This window comes from Peromyscus californicus, unplaced genomic scaffold (genome assembly GCF_007827085.1).
Source record: "Peromyscus californicus insignis strain IS unplaced genomic scaffold, ASM782708v3 Scaffold_17__1_contigs__length_78620276, whole genome shotgun sequence".
In the NCBI taxonomy this organism is placed as follows: domain Eukaryota; kingdom Metazoa; phylum Chordata; class Mammalia; order Rodentia; family Cricetidae; genus Peromyscus; species Peromyscus californicus.
The window spans coordinates 75,610,551-75,632,466 of NW_026294469.1; positions in this window are offsets into that span (position 1 = coordinate 75,610,551).

Genomic DNA, 21,916 nt, shown 5'->3' on the forward strand with positions numbered 1-21,916 from the left:
TTTTAATAACTTAGAAAATTTTTCTTTTTTGGTATGATTATGAGACATGTCGGCTCCTGGCAGTACCAATCTACTTCAGGGAAAATATGGGCATTGAAGAAACTGTGTATGGAGTTAACTTTCATTGTGGCAAAAGTTAGCCACTGGACAACAAAGTATCCTTGAATCAACTGCTGACAAAATGGACAGACAGGACATGAAACAAAGGACTACTGATTCTTGCCAAAACAAGTGTGGTTATGGCTTTATCAAAAGGCATCTTCTGAGGCCAGGACAATATGGCACCATCCCTGAAGTGGCCTTCGCAATTCGGAAAAGGTGCAGTGCCCTTTTCTTCGAAGGCAGCTGAACAGGCAGTGGGCCGATGGCCTCTGATGTGCAATGGAACAGCAGCTGAAACAGTTATTCTTGAAGAGTAACTAAGCTCACGCCTCTCAATAGTAGACTGGCATTTGTTAGAGGGATGTGGAGAAGAACGGGATGCTGAGATGAAGCCATATATACACAGCCAAGAAGAATGGACAGCTGAATTAAAAAATCATCAACAATTTCCAGAATTTAAAATCCTGAATCATGACATGACACTAGTGGAATTCAGGTGTTTCTGGTACATGGACTGCTCTCACCCAATGTGAGGTTGAACTGTTGACCTTGTGTACATCCTACTTCACAAATGAGTCTGTCAGATATGCTAAGCCTATAGGCTGAAGATGATGCCCCAACACTGTGGAGAAACCTCAGATGATTGTCCAGGCAGCTGGCTGTTTCTGTCAACTCACAATTTTTTGGAAGTTGCTTGCATATACTTCCCGTTTTTATTTTTGTTAGCTAATATTATTTCCTTCTTGGGTCTCTGAAGGAGTTGAAGATTAGTTAGTTATAGTTGAAGGTTAGTTAGTTATAGTTGAAGATTAATTAGGATAGAAAGTGAATTAGATACATTTTGGACTTACCAAAATAGGATAGATAATGAAATTATTTTCTCTGAATTTGTCAAATACAAATGGACTAGACATTGTTTAGGTATTTATTACTTGTATATATTGTATATAGTTTTTGTACTTTTATATATAGTTTTTCTTTTGTTAATTATAACCTTTTTCTTTTTTTCTTTTTATTAAAAATAGAAAAGGGGAAACATGGTGATATTTTATTTGTATTAAAATGTTATTTATAGGTTAATAAATAAAGTTGCCTGGGGATCAGAGCTATTAGCAAGCCATAGGAAAGCAGGGCAGTGGTGGCATACTCTTGTAATCCCAGCACTTGGTAGGCAGAGCTGGGTAAGTCTCTGTGTGTTCAGGGATAGAGCCATTATTGGATACACATGCCTTTAATCAATACTAATCATGGAAAACCTGGAGGCCTATACAGACAGGCCGTGAGGAGGCGGTCATGTGGTTGGGTTTACAACCAATGAGAAGGCAGAACAGGAACTCTATATAAAGACTTTAACACAGGGGTAGCTCTGGTTTGGAGAGGTAGGACCACCGCAGGAGGAAGGGTAAGGTTTTAGCTCTTAGCTCTGAGCTCTTGGCTTTCTTCTTTGCATTGGTTCTGTGTTTCTTATTTAATAAGAAGGTTGGTTACATCTACAGCTCAGGCTTTTTGCTAGCTAGCTCCTATAATTTAACCCATTTCTACTAGTCTATAAGTGGCCACATGGCCATGGCTTACTGGTATGTTTACATCTTGCTTCTCCTGGTGGTGACTGGCATCTCTTCTCTACTTCTTCTTTCTCCTTTCCCTATCTCTCTTGGATTTTCCCACCTTGTTCCATCCTGCCCTGCCACAGGCCAATGAAGCTTTATTTATTAGCCAATGGGAGTAACACATATTCACAGCATACAGAAAAATATCCCACAGCAAAACCTTGTTGTGAAAAACCATACAAAAAATAAATGTAAAAGAGAAAGAAAGGGAAAGAAAATGAAAGAAAAGAAAGGTCAGCATTTCTTCCTGAGAATTCATCAGTTATAGTACTGCACACATATGGGATTCATGCAAATAATTTGTACTATCTTCAGTCAGGAATATACCTGGTGACTTCTGAACTTTTAACATCAATTTTCAGAGTTTTTTAAATGCAGACAGGATAATAGTTTAAAGATACAAATGCTTCTTTCTTGGGCAGCAAGGATGAAACACAATATTCATGATGATCACAAAAGCATGTGCATTAGGAGATTTTGTTCAAGTGGACAGAATTTTTATTTTCAGCTGCATATTAAATTAGTCATAACTTAAATTGCTATTATTACTGCTAGTGTTATTACTTTTTTGGTATTTTATTCAGTTATTTCAAAACTTAATACTAAATGTTGTTAAACACAATGGGAATAACATGTTTTTTTTAGTTTTGGTGTAGATTCATTTTAGGAGAGGACAGGTAGATATAGTTAGAAATCATACTTTGAAAACTTTTTGGATAAGGTAAAAATTTCTCCTAAATGGGAACCATACAAAGTAATAAACAAATTTTTATCTGTATCATCAGAAAGGAGATATATATATATATATATATATATATATATATATATATATATATATATCCCACATTTTACATCAAATGTCTTCCTACTTGTGTGTGGTTGAGGTGTCTGTGTGTGCACAGTACATGTAGAGGGGGAAGGTTGACCTCAGACACTGCCTTAGTCACTCTCCTGCTTAGTTCCTGAGACAGGGTGTTGTTTGCTTTTGCTCTTTTGGGGGTCCCAACACCCGGCTCCCAAATAAATCACACATGGAGGCTTATTCTTAATTATAAATGTTCGGCCTTAGCTTGGCTTGCTTCTTGCCAGCTTTTCTTAACATTAAATTATCCCATCTACCTTTTGTCTCTGGGCTTTTTCCTTTTCTTCTGTAATCTTACTTTCACTTTTACTCCAAGGCTGGCCCCGGATATCCTCCTCCTTCCTGCACTCCTAGATCCTCCTTCTCTGTATCATCTCTGCCTGCCAGCCATGCGTATCCTTTCTCCTGCCTTGCTATTGGCCGTTCAGCTCTTTACTAGACCATCAGGTGTCTTAGACAGGCACAGTAACACAGCTTCACAGAGTTAAACAAATGCAACATAAACAAGAGTAACACACCTTCAAATACTCTGCAACCACGGGGTCTCTTAACTAAACTGGTGCTCATTGTCACAGGGACTCTTACCTAAACCGGCGCTCACTGTCACGGGGTCTCTTAACTAAACCGGTGCTCACTGCTGTAGTCAAGGTGGCTTGCCAGTCTTGACCTCCCTGGGACTGGGATTACAAGCCTGTGCTGCCATCTTGATGTTTTATATAGGATCTGAACACTGGGACTTAGGTCCTAATGCCCACGTGGTAAGTATTCTACATGTTGAGCCATTCCTCCAGTAACTAACAGGAAATACTTTGAAAAAAAAAAAAAACACCTTGTAGTGGGTAGCCATTCTAGCTTTGATCTGGTACATCAACCAAAATAATTCAGACAATTCTGATGTAACATTCATTTCCAAGATATCAGTGATATAATAGATGATTGTACTAATTAATGTCAGTAATCACACAACTGTGTTAATTTAACATAAGCTCTTTATAAAAATTTCCAGTGTATAAAAGATCAAACGAATTATCCTTCAATTGTTTTTTAAAAAAAACACTACAAGGAAAATGTACCTTCCTGAGAAGCACTAAATTTTGTTCACATAAAATCAGGAAGAAGTTATGAATATCGACAGCCATAAATCTATTCCTCATCATGCTCTTGGGGAACAATAAACGAGGGATGGAAATTGAAAAAATGTGTGTGTCTAGAGACAGTGGAGACCAGTGGTTTAAAGCTCTTGCTGCTTTTCCAGAGGACCTAGATTTGGTTCCAACACCCACATACCTTCTATAGCCCCAGCTGCACCGGATCTGCCCTCTTCTTCAGGTCTCCTGCAGACATTCTCATGCATGTGCACACACACTCACATACATGCAACTAAATTGTTAAAAATATTTTAAAATATGCATGTTGATCAACAAAATCTATTAGATGTTAGCCTATTTTATACATAATTACATCATTGATGCTGCTGTAATATATAAATTTATTAATACTTCAATCAACGTAATTATTTGATACTAAAATTAATAGCATATATTTCAATACATGTATACATTTCATAGTATTCATGTTAAATATATTTATCACCTTAAAACTTTATCATTTATTTGTGGTTAAAAAGGTACAAAATCTTTTCTTGTAGTTTCTTGAACCTATACATAATTATGTATTTATCTATAGTCATCCGCTGTGTAATAAATAACACACTATAAATTAATCCTCCTTTACAATATTTATTTATTCTTTTGTTTGTTTCTTGTTTTTTATTGGGTGGGCACTTGTAAAAACTGATCCACATGAGGAAGTAATAGGAGAGGATAGATTGTGGGAGCTGATTCTCTTCATCCATTATGTGGGCACCAGGGGTCAGTCTCAGGAATTCACACTTGACAGCATCCTTCTTGAACCTCTGAGCCCTAGTTCTCCTTCGAAACTCTTACTAGGTACTGATTATCTAAAGTTAGCTCTTCTCTCCCTGCTCTTGGGCTCTCCCTTGTCTCTGATAAGATCTCTTTTATAATCTATTTCTCTTTTGACTTGGACATTTTAATTTATATTTTTTCATGTTTTATCTTTCCACTATTATTTTAATTGATCAACATGGTAATATTTGGTAATTCCACACATGTATACAATGTGTGATGATAAAATCAGTGTAGTTGATGGGGTGTACTTTTGATAAAGCCTTCTTTCTAGAGATCTCTTTAGAGAATATCCATTTCATCCTCCATTTTTCCCTTCAGACATAACATCTCATTTTCAGTATATTTTATATCCATGTAAATACATATATAATTCAGCACTGCATTTTAATGACTTGTTTGTTTTATTTTTCCCATGTTTTAGCAAACATGGGACTTGCTTATTATTACTTCTGTACAGCAAACATGACCCATATTCTCAGGGTCCAAACAGCATCTGGCACTTGACCCTGTACCAATTGACTCTGCCATAAGGCCAAGTTAATTTCTTGGCTATTATTTGCTTCAAGAGGGTTCACCTTTAAACCACATCATCCAATGTGGGTACAATGCTCTCATTTTTATAGTTACAATTTATTTTAGTTTTTAAACAGTCTGTCAATTTGTGTGGTATTTCTAGATATTTCTCCTTTGAATTCAATGTAGATCATGATGCTTGGAAGCAGAACATAACATATCTATGATTTTCATTCAGTCTTTTGTGCAACACTCTTCTGAATGCTGGATGCCAAAGGGCCACTCTTCTGTTAAGACAGTGTGCAGCCCAGCAAAGGGTGATGAGGTAATGCTTTCAGGGCAGTGCCCTTAATTTCTTCATCATTTGTTGCAAGTAGCACTATTCCCCTTCCGCAGCCAGCCACTATCAATATCAATTATGTTTCCAATTTTGGCTTGTATGTCTGTAAGTGATGAGCAAATGTCAGAAACAGATGCTGTCTATCCGGCAGCTCCAGAGAGAAACGTCTGCAGGTCACTCTCTTCCTTCTCTTCACTCTGCCATCTGAGTATCCTAGTGGCAAATCATCTGCTGTCATTTCTTCCTCTTTCTTTTCCAATTGGAGTTGCAGATGTACATAAAACTGGATGTTGAAACACCTGGGAAGAGGGTACTCATCACTTGTCTCCACTTCATCCTCAGATCACCCTACTGGTGATCAACAAAATTAATTCCAGCCGGGCAGTGGTGGCACACGCCTTTAAGTACAGCACTCGGGAGGCAGAGGCAGGAGGATCTCTGTGAGTTCGAGGCCAGCCTGGTCTTCAAAGCGAGTTCCAGGAAAGGCACAAAGCTACACAGAGAAACCCTGTCTCAAAAAACCAAAACAAAAAAAATAATTCCACAGTTTTAAAAGTGAGGATTTAGTACTGTATGATATTTTCCAAGGTATGAAATTTTATGATCAGAAGGTTTCAGAGTAGATATGAAGTACTAATTATAGATAATAAAGGTACACATGTGTGACACCTACTAAGGTAAGCTTTCATGTGCTATGGATAATCTGATATTTCTCTCATGTTTGTATATTTTTAAGTTGTTTCCTTACACATTGAAAGAGAAAATATATATCTGAATATGCTGGTCTTAGTTGTTTGATATACAATACTCTTTCACAAACTGCTTAAGATTGAGTTTAATGTCAAATAGGTGATGTGAAAATAGACTCTTCTTCATGCTATGAATTTAAGGATGGCCCTCTAAGTATAGGTTTTTAAGGTCTATTGAAGTAGCTTACAATACTCTCAATTATATTCATTTTGGAACAATGAACTTCTTTTTTAGATTAATTTTATCATTCTTTAATTTATTAACACTTTATCCTAAAGAATGTGTAAATAAAATAACCACACATTGAATTAAATAAACCCAATGTTTATACATCTCAATGAATTTCTGTACCCTTGGAATATCCATTGACACATTGAATTAAATAGATCCAATGTTTATACATCTCATTGGATTTCTGTACCCTTGGAATATCCATTGTGAAGCTCAGAGCTTCATCTTTGATTTCACATATTCACCATCAAATATATTATTATGACTTAGCTACCACCAAAAATAAATCCTTGTCAGAGTTAAAAATATAAAAGCATCTAATGTTATGTCTTCTTTCAATACTCAAGTGTCTGCTACCTGCATTCAGTCACTCTTCATCCTCTAGTATTTACCTCTTCTTGGTATGCTTTACACATATTAAATTATACCCACATATATACATTAAATTATACTATATATATATATATATATATATATATATATATATATATGGCTAGAATCAGCATTTGTGAGAGAACATGCTTTTTTTTATTTCATTCTAAGATTGTATGGTCTTGAATAATATTATGTATTGTAAGTTCACCAATTTTCCTCCAGATGTATGACTTTATTTTTCTTTAGAGCTGAATAATACTACATGTCATGTGCATACCATATTTTCAACTATTTTGAGATACTACCTCAGCCCAGTCAAAATGGCTACTATCAAGAAATCTGGCAACAAATGTTGGAGAGGGTTTGAAGACAGAGGACATCTTATTCACTATTGGTAAGGGTACAAATTAAGACAGTATGTTTGGAGATTCCTGAAGTGATTAAAAAAATAGAAATACCTAGTGACATAGCTAGTTCACTTATGGGCATATACCCCAAGAACCACATAACAGATATTTGTAATTCTATTTGTATTGCTGCTTTATTTACTACAGCAAGGAAACAGAATTCACCCCCTCTGTGCATGTGCATGTGTGTGTATATGCACACATTGTGTAGGTACATGTAGAATCCAGAAGATGATATCTCATCTCCTGGATCTGGAGTTATAGGTGGATTTGAATACCCTGACATGAGTGCTAAGAACTAAAAATTCATCCCCTGCAAGAACATTACTCAACTGTGTAACCCTAAGGCCATCACTCCGGCCGTCAACATCTTTATAATGTCTTTCAATTGGTGTACACAGTATCCTTGTTTGCTGGCTTAATCCTAAATTTAGCAAAGTAACATATTTTTCTTCACCCATTCCAATGTCTCCTCATTTGTTCATTTTTTTTCACTATCTTAGTGGATTTTCTCAGCCCAGACATGAACAAACAATATTGATTTGGGGATGAGAGAAGCTAACAGATGCTTCCATCTTCAGAAGCTTGCTTTGGAATTTAGAGTTGCAGATATGGATGAATGAGAGGAAAAGAAGAATAGTGTGACATGCTTGCTATCAGTGCACATGTGTGTCATATAAAGAGAAAGGTGAGTGTTGTAAAATGAGGAAAGTTTATGAATAAGTTCCAAAAACATTGTCTTAATTAGGGTTTCTATTGCTGTGAAGAGACACCATGACTACAACTCTTATACAGCAAAACATTTAATTGGGGGTGGCAGCTTACAGTTTTATTTAAGTTTAGTCCATTATCATCATGGTGGGCAGCAGGGCAGATTTTGGCAGACATGGTCCTGAAGAAGGAGCTGAGAGTTTTACTTTTTTTGTTGTTGTTGTTTTTGTTTTTCGAGACAGGGTTTCTCTGTGTAGCTCTGATACCTTTCCTGGAACTCTCTCTGTAGCCCAGGCTAGCCTGGAACTCACAAAGATCTGCCTGCCTCTCCATCCTGAGTGCTGGGATTAAAGGTGTGCGCCACCACTGCCTGGCTTGAGTTTTACATCTTGATAATGAGGCAACAGAAAGTGGTCTGAGACACTAGGTGTAGCTTGAGCATATATTAGACTTCAAAACTCACCCCTACAGTGACACACCAATTCCAACAAAGTCACACCTCCTAATAGTGCCACTCCCTTTGGGGACAATTTTCTTTCAAACCACCATAAATACTAAGTAAAGATTCAGGAATAGGGGATAGGAAAGGTTATTTCTAGTGGAGAAAAAACAAAAGCTAGTGCTGTGGGAGAGAAGACAGGAAGCCGAGGTGCTGTATGCCTAGAGCATAGTGACCTCTCCTCACAGGAGAATTGAACCTACCCTCGACTTATTATTATTTCACTACTTCCTGTGTTCAAGGTAGCCTCAAAATCTAAAGAATAGCTTTGGATATTATGCTTTCTAATCTTCCTGCCTTCCTTCTATCTAGAGAAACATTATAGAGACCTTATCATGTGGCGTTTCTCTGTCAGCTGTGATGTAATTACACAATTCCACTCTTTTGTGTATCATCTAGATTCTGGAGTGTAAAATAGTATGCAAATGAAGATCAGTTATCAGTATGGCAAATTTGGAAGTAAACCTCAGTATTTTTCCCTGGGGTGTTTGAACATGCTAATATCTATTGCACATTTTCTGGTCACTAAACATACGTCTTTAGTGTTTGTATGATATAATACTCTTTGTCATTTGATTGTTGTAATCTAATTTTGATTCTTGTCTTTGCATGATACCAGAGCAAGAAAATTTTGAGATCTTGGTGAAAATGTACATTTCACAATAGAATTCTCCTTTTAAAAGATATCTTTTTAATTCTTTTTGCATTTTTGCTTGTGTTTTGGGCAACATTGTCCACAACACACATATGGAGAACAAGTTCGTTCCTCTCTTCTACCGTGTATACCCTGGGGACTTTTCTCAGGTCATCAAGTTTAGAGACAGGAGACTTTACCCAATATGACCCATCATATTGGGCCCCTTCTTAAATTGATTTTTAAAATAATATTTCTTGGTAATTATTTGTCCATACATTAATCATGAAGTTTCATTTTACAGAGAAAATTGTAACCTTCCTAGAGTTAGCTAGGCATTTGGAAACTGCATTAACATATTGAACCATGATGGTGTAATGATCAAATAACTAATAAAAGTCTAGGCTCCTCTAAAGCTTTCAATTCTAATTTTGTTAACTTTAGCCAAATATTTTCTTAAGCATTGCATTCCAGTTTTGATTAAATCTTAATGATTCATAATAAATTACTTGCTTAGAGAATCACCAGAAATTTTAGTCTGCCAACTCCATGTTGTTACAGCTTTATTTAGCTTTGTATTATAAGGAATTGTTTGCTGTCTGCATTTGGACAAATGTATCAGTAGCACAAAAGTTTATAGTCATGGTAGAAGAAGAGAATTAAATTAATCTATACAATATTTTCCTGATAGTTTTGATGGCTGATCAAGTAATAGACAAAGGCTAGGCATCATTGAGCAACTTCCTTGAAAATGGATATTTCTTCAACACCTTGTGGTGTTGTAGTCAAATGCATTACATTCTTCCACAGGCTGAATTTTTCTGTACCCCAAATATGATTTGTGTTTTTAGCTATACAGTAGTAGGACCCTCTAAAGAATCCAAAGGTGCCTGTGAATTGTAACTTTAAATCACATACAATAATTAAACTGATTGTCATGAGGGACAACATGGTAATCAGTGGAACCTAGACATGATGGGTGATTCTTCTCTTGGATCAACCTGGACCACATTCCCTTGTTGCTAGAGTTTTCCTGCCTGGCCCACAGTAAGGACAAATCTCTCTCACCCGCCAGTCCCAAGCCGCTCAAACCTGATCAAGTAAACACAGAGACTTTTATTGGTTACAAACTGTATGGCCGTGGCAGGCTTCTTGCTAACTGTTCTTACAGCTTAAATTAATCCATTTCTATTAATCTATACCTTGCCACGTGGCTTGTGGCTTACCGGTACTTTACATCTTCCTTATCCTGATGGCGGCTGGCAGTGTCTCCCTGACTCAGCCTTCCACTTCCCAGCTTTATTCTCCTCCTTGTCCCGCCTATACTTCCTGCCTGGCCATGGGCCAATCAGTGATTTATTTACCAACCAATCAGAGCAACACATTTGCCATACAGAACATCCCACAGCATTCCCTTCCTTTCTTCTCTTCATCTCTTAAGTCTGTCTTCAAGTAAATACTTGTGATAAGTCATATTTTTAAAATCCTGACAAAAGGAAGATGGATAAAGCATCATGCCTGCAAAGGGACTTGCCAGATACAGAAGAGTACAGGCAGCAATAGATAAAGGATGGAATAATTATATGATTCCTCAGGGAAAGGTATTTGCTATCAAGCCTGATGACCTGAGTTTGAACCCTGGAATGTACAGGGTAGATTAAGAGAACCACTTTCTGTAAGTTACCTCTGAAAACAAGTGAATCCTGGAATTCATATGCACACACACACACACAAACACACACACACACACACACACACACACACACACACATGAAAGGGAGAGAGAGAGAGAAAAACTAGGCATCAAATACCAGATGATTTAATTAAAAAATGGGGTGCAGAGCTAAACAGCGAATTCTCAACAGAAGAATCTCAAATGGCCAAAAGACATTTAAGGAAATGCTCAACATCTTTATCCATCAGGGAAACACAAATCAAAATGACTCTGAGATACCATCTTAACCTGTCAGAATGACTAAGATCACTGATGACAGCTCATGTTGGAGAGGATGTGGAAAAAGGGGACACTTCTCCACTGCTGATGGGAGTGCAGTATTGTACAGTTACCCCGGAAATCAGTATGGCGGTATCTCAGAAAGTTGGGAATCAACATACCTCAAGACCCAGCAATACTACTCTTGGGCATATACCCAAAAGGTGCTCAATCACACCACAAGGACACTTGCTCAACTATGTACAGAGCAGCATTATTCATAATAGCTAGAACCTGGAAACAACCTAGATGCCCCTCAACGGAAGAATGAATAAAGAAAATGTGGTACATACACACAATGGAGTACTACACATCCGTAAAAAAAGAAAAAAGAAAAAAATGACATCATGAAATTTGTAGGCAAATGGATGGCACTAGGGGAAAAAAATCATCCTGAGTGATATAACCCAGAGCCAGAAGAACAAGAATGGTATGTACTGACTCATAAGTGGATATTAGACACAAAGCAAAGGATAAACAGGCTACAGTCCACAACCCCAGAGAAGCTAGGTAAAGAGGAGGACCCTAAAAGGGACATTCATAGATCGCCCCAGGAAGTGGAAAGAGTTAAGATCTCTGGGGTAAACTGAGAGGGGAGAGTAGAAGGGAAGGGATGGGGGTGTCTGAACATGAGAGATCCAGATGGCCAAGTTTGGGCAGGGACAGAGAGGGAGAGCAATGAAAGAGGTATCTTGACTCATGAGCCAGTATAGGGTTAGGGAGAAACCTGGAGCTAGGGAAATCCCCAGGAACCCACAAAGATGTCCCTAGCTAAGACTGCCAGCAATGCTGGAGAGGGTACCTGAATCAACCTTCCCCTGTACTCAGACTGGTGACTACCCTAACTGTCATCATAGAACCTACATCCAGTGACTGATGGAAGCAGATGCAGAGACCCACAGTCAAGTACTTGGCCGAGCTCCTAGAGTTCAGATGAAGAGAGGGAGGAGCAAGGCGGGATCAAGATCATGAAAGGAAAAATCACAGAGACAGCTGACCCAAGCTAGCAGGAGCTCATGGACCATGGACTGATAGCTGGGGAGCCTGCGAGGGACCAAACTAGGCCCTCTGAATGTAGGTGACAGTTATGTGGCTTGGGCAGTATGTGGAGCTACTGGTAGTGGGACCAGGACCTATCCCAGGTAAGTGAACTGGCATTTTAGAGCCCATTCCCTATGATGAGATGCCTCAGTCAGCCTTGATGCAGGGGGAAGGGGTTAGTCCTGTCCCAACTTGGTGTGCCAGCCTGTGTTGACTACCCAAGGGAGGCCTTATCCCCTAGGAGGAGTGAATGGGGGTTGGTATGGTGAGGAGGTAGCAGGGGGAATGGGAGAAGAGGAGAGATGGGGAACAGTGGTTGGTATGTAAAATGAAAAAAAATTTAAATTAAAAAACTAATGAAAAAAGGGAAATGAGGAAAAGTACAAGAAACACATACAAATTCAGAAACACACATTCACACACATAGAAAAAAGAAAACTGCAATATACAAGCAAAGATCTGTAACGTTAAAAAATGCAAGAAAAAAAAGCCATCATGAGACAAAAATCTTCCACAACCATTTAGTTCATTTGATGCTGGCCATCTTGCTGCTGGGCATTAGTCCTTCCCTTATGTGTGACACTGAAATTTTCTGTATGTACAGTTTAGGAGTGGGAATGAAATGGAAGTAAAAGTCTATATAGTTTTTTTTTCTTCTTCTTCAGCCACTTTTGGCATCAACACACACTTGGAACTACTCTCACAAATGATGCATACTTTCTGCTATTATAATTATACACAAGTAACCCATATTCTTTTTTAAATAAACATTAAAGGATGGTCTACATATTTGTCCTACTCTGAGTACACTGTCATGAGAGTTTTAGATGAGAAATTAGCTCTATTCCTAGCACGTTAAAAATCTCAGCCCACTCAATGACCATATTTTTTAACTTTATAGGCATCTACATCACTACTATTTATACTATCGATTTACTCAGGTGTAAAGGCCTTCCAACATTCATTCTTATATAGGATATAATTTGACCTTCACACAATGTATTTCTAAGAATTCAAAATAGTTATTTAATATTCCATCATATGACTCCCTATTTGCTACTACTCACACTAATAAGTAATTAGTTGTAGATTTTTAAGAAAGAAATGCAAACAGTTTAAAATACTTTCAATTTTTAAAAGAATTGAAACAGAAATATTTTGTAATATTTTCCAACCCAACCTTTGCAGGTTTAAAGTCATTTATAGATGATGAAGTGGAGAGAAACCTCATCCCCTGCTACATTCAACTGTAATCCAGTGCTTTTAAACATTCTTGTATCATTTCAATATTTTAAGCTAATAACAGTGTCCAATCTGGACAGCTAAAATTTTGAATCTTAAAAAATGTAACCACATAGAGATATGCAGGATTAAGCAATCATTTTTGAGGAAAATTTAGCTAGGTCATCAGTAAGAGACACAGATAATGCTTTATCAGAGCTGTACCCTCAGATAAAAAGGCAAGAGAAACATGCAATCCCTGTCCATTTTCTTCTCCCTTAATTGCTCCATAGCCAACTCAACAAATTGATTCCATCATACAGGGCAGTTTAACATTTTTTGGATTTTAATTGATTTTAATATTGCAAGCATCTTAGCTGGCTCACTGCTCCCAGTGGCATTACAGAGCTATATCTCAATGAAGACTGTTACTATATTAAATCAGTATATCAATACACCTTGCATTAAGAAGCAAGGGCCTTAGAGAATCCATGAATCAAAGGAGAAAGAAAAATGGTTGTTGAACTAAAGCACTCCTAAAACAAACACATTAATGGCAAAACATCATAAAAGTTTTCTTTGTGCTGAGGGATACATAAAACAAAAGTGCAGAGCATGGTAATATTCTCCTTCCATATATTGACAAAAAGCACTAAAATGTTTTCTCTGGGGCAGGACATTCAACTGGTTACTTCCAAATAATGCATAAGATATGTGGATTAAAAAAAAACAGAATGACCTTGTTTATGGCAATCATTTCCAATGTAACTGAAGAAAGTAGCTACATTCCCTAGACTTGCTCACAAGGATATAGACAGTTCTGATATATGAGCTCAAGATAGGTAGATAAAGAAATCCATACACATTTAAATGTACAAAATATTTATGGTAGTGTGTGTGTTTGTGTGTGTGTGTGTGTGTGTGTGTGTGTGTGTGTGTGTGTGTGTGTGTAGAAGATGGTGGTAAAAGAAAGTAAAGAACAAAGGAGATACTGGCAGACAGATAAGGATACCAGAAGGCAAGAGTAGTATGCTGTGTAAACAGTACCAGCAATTAACCCACTGCAGCAGTGATAATAGTAACAATACATTTATCACCTATTTTTCCGCCACTGTCATTTTCCTCTGTATGTTTTTAAACTCATAGTATCCAGTTACATATGTGTTGTTTCTATTCATAAGAAACTAAAAGGTTAGTTAAATAATATTCCCAACAATATTAGAACTGTGTCACTCTATTGTCACACTTTATTAATCGGCTTGGTTGTGGCAGGAAAAGATTGACTTTCTTCCATAAGCTCAAAGAAATGTAGCCTAAAAGGAATTCAGAATCATTTTCATGAAAAAGATCTGTTCCTAGAATGTGCTTCCTACATCTGGTGACTGACATGGACATTTTAAAGTAGTGAGGGTAACTCTGATCACGCTTGTTTTTCAACAATTAGTATGTAGAAAATGGACTGTTTACATATTTAGCATTGATACATTTTTACTTTATACTGACATATAGAAAAGAAATACTTATCGCTGTGCTTTTACAAAACAAATATTATACATACACTGTAAAATATAAACTGTCCAGAATTTCCCCTAAGTGGGCTTATCTCATAATACTCAGGAAGATGGAAGAAGGATCCATAAGACGACAGAAACACACAACTCACAAGTCTTAGCACATCTCTGAAACATCCCACATTCATAAGTCTCTCACCCACCCAGCATGCACTTGCACATACACCCAAGGTTATATAGGAAATAAGCACTGTTGAGGACGAGAGACTCTCTCAGGAGCCAGCTGTCTTGAGCACTCTGCAATACCCAAGACTGCTGCTTTTCTGTCTTAGCTCTCAGACTAAGGTGGGCTTTTTGGTGATTCAGTGACATTTAGTTGTCCGAGCTCCTGTGAGCAACCCCAGTAAACTCATTATTTCAATGAGTGGGACTTTAGTGGAGCCATTTCCTGTCTCTTGTCATTGTGCTGTTTGGTGTGGGCTGACAATAGTTTACATTTCTCCCCAACCGTGTATCCCTTGCCTTTTCACTTATACTTGAAAGTTGCTAATTCCTATTTTTACATGAATTTGAAATAATGAAACATATGATTTAAACAAATGGAACTGTTATTAATTTCCACGCCCTATGTTAGGACAAAATTCATCAAAAGAGATTTTTAAAAGAAAAGGAAAGGGGAAAAATCACAAACAAACAATTGGTACAGTGTCAAAGGTAGGGCAAGACAGGTATTCCCGAATTCCAAAACTAAATTGACTATCTGTTACTGGAATTTTACATTTGTGGAAGAAATTTCTCAGGAGCTTGACTGATACCTTCACAATTATCAGAAGCACAAGCACAGTTAATTTCCTTATGACCATGAATCAGGGTTATTTCTTAGAAATTTTATAATTCATGATCTTTCAACATGATAACAAAACTGTGTAAAATGTTTATCATTAATAGTTATCATGACATTATTGTAGTAATCACTGTCACAGAGTAAAGCATTCAAAAATAAAACCAAGAACTGATTCAAGCTAATATCTCAGGTTAAAGTTCAGTCATTAATGTTAACAGTAGAGGATACAATATTTTTCATCTATCAGTATGAAGATAACAGAAGCTAGTATAAAAATGCCTGCATTAAAACAAGTTTTAAAAAAGAAGAAGAAGAAGAAAAAGAGAAGAGGGTCTAGAGAGATGTCTCAGCAGTTAAGAGCACATATTGTTCCTACAGAAGATACATGTTTCTTCTCAGGGCCCAATGGTGGCTCAAAACCATCCATAACTCCTTCCAGGGCAAACGTTACAGTCCTCTGACCCCCTTGAGCAACAGGCATGCACATGGTGCAGGTAAATACATCTAGAAAGAAAACTCAAACACATTACAAAAAATATCAAAGAAATATAAAAATTATTTAAAATTAAAATAGTAAGATAGGCAGTGTTGTCACATGCCTTTAGTCCCAGCACTAGGGAGGCAGAGATGGGTGGATCTCTAAGAGTTTGAGGCCAGCCTGGTCTACAGACAAGTTCCAGGACACTCAGGGAATTTACACAGAGAAACCCTGTCTCAAACAAACAACAACAAAGAGAAAAACATAAAGGACTACACTGACTGACTACAATTATCATAAGAGAGAGAAATCACAATGCAAGTGAAAATATTGAGATTTCAACTAATGACCAGATGAAAGTAACTTAGTGATGCTTTGTCCAATGTATTCATTTTTACTCACTTAATCATTGTTATTAACTTTTAAAATATAGGTAGAATATTTTATACTTTTAATAAATGATTCTGCTCTATGCTTAAAAATACAAAATTTATTATTTCTGTGATTTTTTTGAGATTATAATATAATTACACCCTTTTTCCTTTACATCTCATCCTCCCCCCCAAAAAGGAAACAAACAAAAAAGCCAAAACAAAAACTTTCCACATACATGTCTTTTCTTTTTTCAGATTCACAGCTATGGATCCAAGTTCCAACAGATACATCCACAATACAACTCACACACCTAAGGCTTAGGGATCATTTTGGAAGTGGGGACTGAAAGATCGTAAATTCCAGAGAAAAGGGGAGTTTGTTAAGAGACTGTGTCTACTAGTAATGTCAGAAGCCACACACATAAGGCCTCACCAACATGACTACCTAAACTTGACCTGAACAAGGACAACAATAGATATGATTTAGTGGATGGGAGAGAAAAAATACATTTTCAGCCCTACACAAAAAGTTTCAGCCCTATAACAAAAAGTTATAGGCAACCAAGGAATGCTGAGAGTTGGGAGAAACAGTCTTTCCTAGGGAAGAGCACACCAATTGATTATCTAATATCAAAGGGTTACCCCTGAAAACATGCATATAAAAACCTGTTTTAATTTGCAATTTCAAAAATTCTTACCATCAACTCGGATCTGTTTTCATATTTCTAGACTCTGTGAGTGGGAAATGCCATGAATTATATATCATGTGTTATATACTTCCTCATAGTTATTAGTTTCTATTTACATTTATTATCATATATTTTCATTCTCATGCCATACTCATACATGCAACTTAACTGTTCACATTTCTAAAAGCATGCCTTAAGTTTTAAAATTCTTCCTGGATTAACTAAATCTATTCCAGCAGTCTGAAGAAAATTCTTTCTACTTACTTTTTACCAAAGTCCATGAATCTAAGCCACTTTTTAAAATATAATGTCTACTTATTTATATGCTTCACTTATTCACTATTTATTAGTTTTTAAGAGTATTACTAAATGTTATATATCATTTGAATTGTTTTAATTTTTGAGAATATAATATAATCACAGTATATCTTCTTTTCATTCTCTCCTTCCAAATCATCTCACATACCATTCCCACTCTCCCTCAAATTCATGGCCTCTTTTTTTCACCAATTTTGAGTGTATGCACATATGTATATGTCTGTACATGTATATTCCTAAATCTTGCCTATTCAGTGTATATAATGTAATGTGTGTTTACAGTTTCAGGACTGACTGTTCAGCACTAGACAACCAATCCATGTGCTCTTCTGTGGGGAGAGCCATCTTTCCTGTTTGCACTTTTCTCTCTTGCCTATAGTTCCTTCTGTAGGGGTGAGACCTTACAGGCCTTCCCCATCTACCTTGGCATGCCCAGCTGTCATTTCTGTTCTGCTGATATTTGAGCAGTCCTATTGGTGAGAGATAATGGGTGTTACTAGGAGACACAACCTCTCAGCAAACCCTCATGATTATCTGGCTCTTACATGTGTCTACCCTCTCTCCTGCAGTGTTCCCTGAACCATTGTGACTAAGTTCCACAACTCTGTATTTCGATTAGTTGTGGCTTTCTGTCATCTCTGCAGGATATTTATTTAGCATCATCACGTGTGTGTTCACATCTGTGTCTGTTTAGAATTAAAGCTTAAATTCCATAAGATGTAGATTCGGGAATTTAGAAAATATTAGAAATGAATCAAAACTGATTTGCAAATAACCTTGAAAAGTTCCTGAAGGAGATATATTGTATTTACTATATAGGAAATAAAAATGAAAGATTATCATGAGGATCTGGGCCTTTCCCTAGGAGTCCTGACACCTGGAACACTTATGTCAACAGACTGAACTGATTGATTGCTTTTATTGAACACAATATCAGCTTTTTGTGTCAGCAATGCTAACAAGAATGGCTTTGTCTTACAAATTCCAGGAAGAAGCAAATGAGAATATAAGGGTGTTTTTAAATTTCTATAGTTATTTATTTGGGTCAACACAGTCAGAGAACACTCATGAATCTTCTCCCCATGTCTGTTTATTCTTGGCTGAGACATTATGCTTTGAGTGGACTTTGCAGAAGTAGAGATGAGAAAGAATTATCATGTTGGGGAATATTATTTTAAGGTATGCTACTTGTGTTTATGTTGCATTTGTTTAACTCTGTGAAGCTGTGTTACCGTGTCTGTCTAAAACACCTGATGGTCTAATAAAGAGCAGAACAGCCAAAGGTGAGGCAGGAGAAAGGATAGGCGAGGCTGGCAGGCAGAGAGAAGAAATAGGAGAGATCTGGGAGGAAAAGGAGAAGCAAAGAGAGAGGAAGGAGGAGGACCCAGCCACCCAGCTACACAACAAGCCACAGAGTAAGAAAAGATATATAGGAATAGATAATGATAAAAGTCCAGAGGCCAAAGATAGACAGGATAATTTAAGAAAAGCTAACTAGAAACAAGCCAAGCTAAGGACAGGCATTCATAAGTAATAATAAGCCTTTGTGTGTGATTTTTTTGGGAGCTGGGTAGCTAGCTCCCCAAAAAGAGTAAAAAACAAACAACATTATCTCCAATTTCTTTCTTTCTCTTTCTCTCTCTCTCTCTCTCTCTCTCTCTCCCTCTCTCTCTCTCTCTCTCTCTCTCTCTATCTCTATCTCTCTCAAGATTTACAATTCTTGAATCCAGAAGAAAAAAACAACTAAGTTTATTTTCTAGCTTAAAATAATTACTTTCAATGGTGACAGCCATCTCCTCTTTACTTAAATTTTTATTATCTGATCTATTGTTTACATAATAAAATTAAAATTGAAGAAATAAAGAGAGGGGACAGGCAGGCAGACAAACAGAGGGAGAATAAGAAATAAAGAGATACATTTTCATAAACAATTTTTTTTTCTTAGTAGGTATTTTTAACTTTTTTTTTTCTTAGTTTTTTGAGACAGGTTTTCTCTGTGTAGTTTTGATACTTGTCCTGGAACTCACTCTATTGACCAGGCTGGCCTCAAACCCACAGAGATCTGCCTGGCTCTGCCTTCCAAGTGCTGAGATTAAAGGTGTGCGCCACCACTGCCTGGCAGAACATTTCAGTTTTCTATTGGATAATGAAATAAATGATAATCAATAGTAAAACACTTATTTGAATAATCAGTTTTATGCTAATATGATTCAAGTTCTCATGGAAAGACACATAATACAACATTTTCTAGCAGAGAAGCAGAACTACTTACATTGATTTTGAAAAGGGGAGAGAATGTTACTAGACATATACACAGACAAAAAATGATGCTAGGCATTAACTGTGAAGAGAAGAAAACACATCAAAAGACGATGTGCAAGAACAAATACTAAAACTTAGAAAATTGCAAGAGGTGATTATCATGGTCTCTGCACAAAGATGATTCACAGGTTCATTATTTCTGTATTCCTTTTCACTGGCAACCATCGTTGCTCTGCCCAACAAAGTGATTTTTCAAATTTACGGTGCAATGTAGACATTCCAGAGAAAAAACAAACTAAATCCAATAACAATCATTAACAATTATTAAAGAAGTTATCTAAAAGACCACTAAACACAGGCAAGGCAGAGATACACTTACAAATACGAGAGTTCAGAAGTAATAAAGTTCATGAGAAGATAAGAATATCTAACAACGAATGAGAAAGAATCGTGAAGGTTGAATTCTGTAGGCTAGTAAACTCATAAAAAGATGAAAAGCAGAAAAAGAAAAAAGTGTTTAAATGAAGAAAAATAAGTATAGGAATAAGCACATATTTGACAGTGCTGAACTCCAATTGAAGATGTTCTAGTTAAAAGATGCACATAAGCTGTTTGTATTAAAAACATTGCCTAGTCTATTGCTCTATGCCAGAAAAATACTTTGTTGACAAAGACACTTCCAAAATATGAAAGGATATAATCATTTATCAAATAAGTGGAAGCTTAACAAACAGGAGTAGCCGTACTTATATCTGATAAAATACACTTCATGCCAAATTTAGCCAGAAAGTATATAGGATACTATACATATTAAAGAAAAATATATCAGTATTATTTAATTATTTTAAATATATATTCTCTATATATTTGTATATTCAATTTCATAGAACAATCCTTACTGCACACAAAGGAAAAGAGAGGCATAGAGATTAATAATTAATGAGATCAATACCAAATTATTATCAACAAATAGATGATCCAGATAAAGTATTCAGCAAAGCAACTTTACAGTTAAACTTTGAATAGAACAAATGAGTGACCAGATGTGGTGGCAAAGGTACACACTTCTAGCACTTAGGTGGCTCAGGCAGGAAACTACTGTGATTTTGGGACTACCATGAGCTGCACAGTCACTGGCAGGCCAGTCAGAGCTACCTAGGAAGAGCTTTGCTCAACATAAATCCAACAGAAAAGAGTGAAGGATCTTAAAAAATAGCTAGAGAATATTCCATCTAACAGATCCATAATATGTACTCTATTCAGGTGTCTGTGGACCATTCTCTGAGACAAATCCCATCTTCAACAAGAATGAAGGACTTAAAGTAAAATATCAAAATATCTTCTTGTATCTTAACAGATCACAATGACTAGAAACAATGTGAAACAAAATGCAGTAAATTACTGAGAACTTCTGAACACCTGCAATTTGAATAGGACATTCTTCACTGTTCAATGAAGTATTGATAAAATCAAGGAGTAGCTTTTTAAAAAAATCCAATAGTCAAACAAAAATAAAAAAATGGCAAATAGCAAACACATTTATGAGAAGAAAGTTTATAGCTATGAGTACCTATGCAAACATATTTGAGACAAGCAGTAAAAATTAATTAGGACAGACAACTTCTCTGTCCGCAGCTCCTTCACATCTTGCATCGGGCAGGGCCCAGCCTGGTGAGTCTTGCTGACCCTCCTTCCATGCCCTATCTTCAATCCCCAGATAAGGCATGGATCCCACATTCAGTGCCCCATAGCCAACCCTGATTGTACCACTTCCACTTCCCAGGCATTAACTAGGACATGCATCCTGCATTCCAGGACAGCCTCATTGACTTCATCCAATTCACACCAAATCCATCTTTCAGGCCCAACCAGGCCCATACATCCTGTATTCAGTCCCAGTCTGCTGTGTCCATATAAGACGCAAAACTAACAAAAGAACTCCACATGCTTTTATAGTACTTCAAATCTTATTCCAAAATGAAAAGCCATTTTATTTTAATTCTAAAAGAATATAGCTGATAAATAATACTATAAATATACTATATAGTATACTATTATAAATAATACTATAAATATACTATATAGTATTATTTATATAGTATATAATATTTATATAGTATTTAATAGTATATAATATTAAGTATCAGTCTTAACTCATAAATAATTTAATTTCCAAAATCAAGGTGGAAATCCTAGATCTATTTAAAACTTCAGTAACAT